General features: G+C 35.9%; 1 protein-coding gene across 1 annotated transcript in view; it reads left to right on the top strand.

Annotated features, from left to right (window-relative positions):
* LOC111153748 (DEAD-box helicase 10) overlaps positions 1 to 6,000 on the top strand; it is a 270,832-nt gene that overhangs the window by 11,914 nt on the left and 252,918 nt on the right. The gene's annotated exons all lie outside the window — the stretch shown is intronic.

Here is a 6,000-nt window from a genome sequence, read left to right as displayed (position 1 = left end):
AGGCTCTGCTTTCATATATATATCTCACATCTTTTTTATCCATTCACCTGTTGATGGACACTTAGGATGCTTCCATATCTAGGCTATTGTACATAATGCTACAGTGAACATAGGGCTGTACATCCCTCTTTGAATTAGTGTTATTTTCTTTGGATAAATATCCAGAACAGGAATTGTTGGATCGTATGGTAGTTCTATTTTTAATTTCTTTGAGGAACCTCCATACTGTTTTCCACAGTGGTTGCATCAGTTCACATTCCCCCCAACAGTGCACAGAGGTTCCCTTTTCACTATGTCCTCACCAATGCTTACTTCTTTTTGATGTTAGCCAGTCTGGCAGGTGTGAGGTGATACCTCATGGTGGTTTTAATTTGGATTTCTCTGATGATTGGTGACCTGGAGCATCTTTTCATATGCCCGTTTCCCTTTGGGAAACTGCATATCTTTGGGAACTGTAGGTCTTGGGGAAAATACCCAAGTCCTAAGCCCACTTTTTAATTGGGTTGTTTGGTTTTTTGGTGTTGAGTTTGTAGAAGTTCTTTATATATATAATATGTATATGACATATATATTATATATAAATAGAATATTATAGGGTATTATGTATCTTGTATATATGTAGGATAGTAACCCTTTATCAGATATGTCATTTGCAGATATCTTTTTCCATTTAGTAGGTTGCCTTTTCATTTTCTTGTTGGTTTCCTTTGTTGTACAAAAACTTTTTACTTTGATGAAGTCCTAATAATTTATTTTTGCTTTTGTTTCCCTTGCCTAAGGAGACATATCAGGAGAAATGTTGCTAAGGCCAAGAGATCACTGCTTATGTTTTCTTCTAAGAGTTTTATGCTTTCAGGTCTTATGTTCAAATCTTTAATCCATTTCTAGTTTTTGTATATTGTAAAAGATAGTGGTCCATTTTGACTTTTTTTGCATGTATCTGTCCAGTTTTCTTAACACCATCAATAGAAGAGACTGTCTTTTCTCCATTGTATGTTCCTTTCTCTTTTGTCACAGATTACATATATAATTTAATTTAATACATGTGTGGGTTTATTTCTGGGCTCTGTATTCTATTACATTGATCTCTATGTCTATTTCGTGCCAGTACCATACTGTTTTGGTTATGATAGCTTGTAATACGGTTTGAAATCTGGGGTTGTGGTACCTCTAGCTTTGTTCTTCTTTCTCAAGATTGCTTTGGCTCTTTGGGCTCTTTGTGGTTTCATGCAAATTTTAGAATTGTTTGTTCGATTTCTGTGAAAATGCCATTGTTATTTCAGTGGGGATTGCATTGAATCTGTAGATTGCTTTGGGTAGTATGGACGTTTGAACAGTGTTTTTGCTATCTATGAGCTCTAGATATGTTTCCATTTGTGTAGTCTTCAGTTTCTTTCATGAGTGTCTTAAAGTCTTCAGAGTATGGGTATTTTTTTTTTTCATCTCTTTAGTTGTTAATTCCTAGGTATTTTATTATTTTTTGGTGTAATCGTAAATGGGACTGTTTTCTTAATTTCTTTCTAATTGCTTGTTATTAGTATATGGAAACACAAATGATTTCTATATGTTAATTTTATATCTGTGACTTTACTGAATTCATGTATTAGTTCTCATACTTTTTTGGTTGAGTCTTCAGGGTTTTTATATATATATATATATATATATATATATATATATATATATATAGTATCCTGTATCAACAGATAGTGACAGTTTTACTACTTCCTTTTCAATTGGGTGCCTTTTAGTTCTTTTTCTTGCCTAATTGCTCTGGCTAGGAAAAGCTTTTAGTTTTTTACCGTTGAGTATGATGTTAGTTTTGAGTTTGTCATATGTGGCCTTTATTATATAGAGGTATGTTCCTTTCATATCCACTTCATTGAGAATTTTTATCATGAGTGGATGTTGAATTTGGTCATATACTTTTTCTACATCTGTTGAGATCATATGATTTTAATCCTTTGTATTGTTAATATGGTGTATCATGTTGATTTGCAGATGTTGAGCTGTTCTTGCATTTGTGGAATAAATCCCACTTGATCGTGGTGTATGATTCTTGTATTGTTGGATCTGGTTTGCTAATAAATTTTTTATCATTTTTTTCCTCATCACAATAAGTATACTTTTTAATCTCTATTCCCTATTTCCCTATGTCTCCACCTATCTTCCCTCCTAACCATCAGTTCTCTGTAGCTAAGAGTCTGTTTCTTGGTTTGCCTCTCTTTCTTTCTCTTGTTTTCCTATGCTCATTTGTTTTGTTTCTTAAATTCCACATATGAGTGACACCATAAAGTATTTTCCTTTCTCTGATTTAGTTAGCTTAACATGGTATACTCTGGCTCCATCCATGTCATTGCAAAAGGCAAGATTTCTTTTTTTTTTTTTAATGGCTGAGTGATATTCCATTGTATATATATACCACCTCTTCTCTATACATTCATCAGTTAGATACTTGGACTTTCCATAATTTGGCTTTTGTAGATAATGCTGCTATTCAGGGTGCATGTATCCTTTTGAATGAGTATTTTGTATTCTTTGGGTAAATACCTAGTAGTGAGATTGCTGGATCCTAGGATAGTTCTATTTTTAACTTTTTTTTTTTTTTTTAAGATTTTATTTATTCATTTGACAGAGATCACAAGTAGGCAGAGAGGCAGGCAGAGAGAAAGAGGGGGAAGCAGGCTCCCCGCTGAGCAGAGAGCCCGATGTGGGGCTCGGTCCCAGGACCCTGGGATCATGACCCGAGCTGAAGGCAGAGGCTTTAAGGCTTTAAGGCCACCCAGGTGCCTCTAACTTTTTTTGTTTTCTGAAGGGCTCTTTAGACAAAGGTGTCTAGTATTTTTTTTTAAGATTTTATTTATTTATATATTTGAGAGAGAGAGAGAGTGTGCGAGTGCCTGCACAAGCTGGAGGAGGGGGATGAGAAGGAGGAGGGACAGGCAGACTGTGCTGAGCACAGAGCCCCACATGGGGCTCAATCTCATGACCCTGAGATCATGACCTGAGCTTAAATCGAGTCCAACATTTAACCAGCTGCTCCACCTGGGTGCCCCTATTTTTAACTTTTTGAGGAACCTCAATATTGTTTCCCAGAGTGGCTGTACCAGCTTCATTCCAACCAGTAGTGCAAAAGTGTTCATCTTTCTCTACATCCTTGTCAGCACCTGTTTTTTCTTGTGTTGATTTTAGCCGTTCTGACCGGTGTGAGACCTTATCTCATTGTGGTTTTGATTTGCATTTCCCTGATGATGAGTAATGTTGAGGATCTATTCATGTGTCTGTTGGCCATCCATATGGCTTCTTCTAATTCTTCCAATTAAAAAATAGGCAGAAGGGAAAATGATAGTCTTCTGCCCATTTTTTAATTGGATTATTTGTGTATTGAGTTATATCAGTTCTTTATATATTTTGGATATTAATGCTTATCAGATATGTCATTTGCAAATATCTTCTCCCATTATATAGATTGTCTCAGTTTTGCCAACTTGTTAACTTTGCGGTGCAGAAACTTTTTATTTTGACATAGTCCCAGTAGTGTATTTTTGCTTTTATTCCCCTTACCTCAGACATACCTAGAAAAATGTTCCTATGGGTGACATCAGAGATTACGTCTATGCTCTCTTCAAGAATTTTCATGGTTTCAGGTCTTAACATTTAAGTCTCAAATCCATTTTATTTTTGTGTATGGTATAACAAAGTGCTCTAGTTTAATTCTTTTGCATGTGGCTCTCCAGTTTTCCCAATATTCTTAGAGAGGCTAACTTTTTCTCATTGGATAGCTTTTTCTACTTTGTCAAATATTAGTTGACCATATAGTTGTGGGTAGACTTCTATGTATTATTCCTTTGACCTTTGTGTCTGTTTTTATGCCAGTATTATATACTGTTTTAATCACTACCGTTTTGTAGTGTAACTTGAAATCTAGGATTGTGACACCTCCAGTTTCTTTTTGTTTTGTTTTGTTTTTAAGATTTTATTTATTTATTTGACAGACAGATCACAAGCAGGCAGAGAGAGAGAGGAGGAAGCAGGCTCCCTGATGAGCAGAGAGCCCAATGTGGGGCTCGATCCCAGGACCCTGAGATCATGACCTGAGCCGAAGGCAGAGGCTTTAACCCACTGAGCCACCCAGGCGCCCCTTGTTTTTGTTTTTTTAAGATTGCTTTGGCTATTCAGGGTCTTTTGTGGTTCCATACAGATTTTAGTATTATTTGTTCTAGTTCTATGAAAAAAGCTATTGGTATTTTGATAGGAATTGTATTAAGTATGAGTTTGCTAATATTTTGTTGAGGATTTTTGCATCTGTGTTTATCAGAGATAGTGGTCAATAGTTTTCTTTCTTCTTTCCTTTTTTTTTTTTTTTTTGTGGCGTTATTGTCTGATTTTGGTATGTGCATAATGCTTGTCCTGTGAAATGAGTTTGGGAGTACGCCTTCCTCTTCAATTTTTGAGATAAGTTTGAGGAAGACAGCTATTAACTCTTCTTTAAATGTTAAAACTCACCTGTGAAGCTGCCCAGTCCTGGACTTGTTGTTTGGGAGTGTTAAAAGTATTGATTAGATTTCATTACTTGTAATCAGCCTTTTCAGATTGTCTCTTTGTGATTCAGTCTTGGAAGGTTGTATGTTTCTAGGAATTTATTGTTATCTAGATTTTCAGCTTGTTGTAATGTAATTCTAGTTGTCACTTTAATTCTTTTTATTTCTGTGGTGTTGGCTGTAACTTCATTTATGATTTTTTTCCGGAGATTTCCTTTTTTTTTTTCCTGATGAGTATGGTTAGCAGTTTGTCAGTTTTTAAAAAGTCTTTTCACAGAACCAGCTTTCATTTTATTGATATTTTCTATTGTTTTTTTTTTAAAGATTTTATTTCAGAGAGAGGATGAGTGAGGTGAGGGGTAGAGGGAGAAGGACAAGCAGACTCCCCACTGAGCAGGGAGCCGGACGTGGGACTGGATCCCAGGACTTGGGACTTGATCCCAGGACCCTGAGATGGTGATCTGAACTGAAGGCAGACGCTTAACCTACTGAACCACTCAGGCACCCCTTCTATTGTCTTTTGAGACTCTCTTTCATTTATTTCCACTCTGATCTTTATGTCTTTCCTTCTGATAACTTTGGGCTTTATCTGTTCTTTTTCTGGTTCCTGTTGGTGTAAAGTTAAATTGTTTATTTTGGCATTTTTCTTGTTTTTTGAGTTAGGCCTGTATCACTATGATGGTTGATATGATTTCAGTCTTCAATTTGAGACTGATTTTGTGGCCTAACACGTGTTCTGTCTTGGAGAATGGTCTATTTATACTTGAAAAGTATGTGTATTCTGAATTTTTTAGATGAAATGTTTTTTACATACCTGTTAAGTTCATGTGGTCTAATGTATTGTGTAAGTCTAATGTTTCCTCATTGATTTTCTGTCCCGATAATCTACCCATTGATGTAGGTGGGGTATTAAAGTCTCCTACTATTAGGGTATTGCTGTCAATTTCTCCCTTTAGTCTGTTAATATTTTTTGTGTTTACATGCTTCTGTGTTTGGTGTATAAATATATCCACTTTTTTTGGATTGATCCCTTTATCATTATGTAATGCCCTTTTTTGTTTTTTTGTTACAGTCATTGTTTTAAAGTCATTTTTGTCTGATTCTCCAGCTTTCTGGAGTAGAAGAGGAATGTTGATTTTAGCTTATGGTGGAACCTGCTACGCAACTTCCGATCTTCCTGCTAGTATACCTGGTGTCCTTGTTTGTGCTACAGTCTCTTCTAGACTGTGAGGATAATACTTGAGTTCTTGAATTTATATGCAGATATATGCAAAGAAGGAGTAGCATCATAAGCCCTCACATACTCATGTATCTGTCATGCATCTTTAACAACTAACATTCTGTGGTTCTTGTTTCAAGGAGACAACTTCTAGAATGTAGAGAGCACATGGTGTCAGAGCCTCCCTAGGGCCTCTGGGTTCTGACTTAAATAATGGCAGTGATTCCAGTGTAAGTTCTGGCA

This window comes from Enhydra lutris, unplaced genomic scaffold (assembly GCF_002288905.1).
Source record: "Enhydra lutris kenyoni isolate GAN:26980312 unplaced genomic scaffold, ASM228890v2 scaffoldscaffold34, whole genome shotgun sequence".
NCBI lineage: Eukaryota > Metazoa > Chordata > Mammalia > Carnivora > Mustelidae > Enhydra > Enhydra lutris.
The sequence above is the reverse complement of the archived record's forward strand: the minus strand, read 5'-3'. Positions and strand labels throughout refer to the sequence as shown.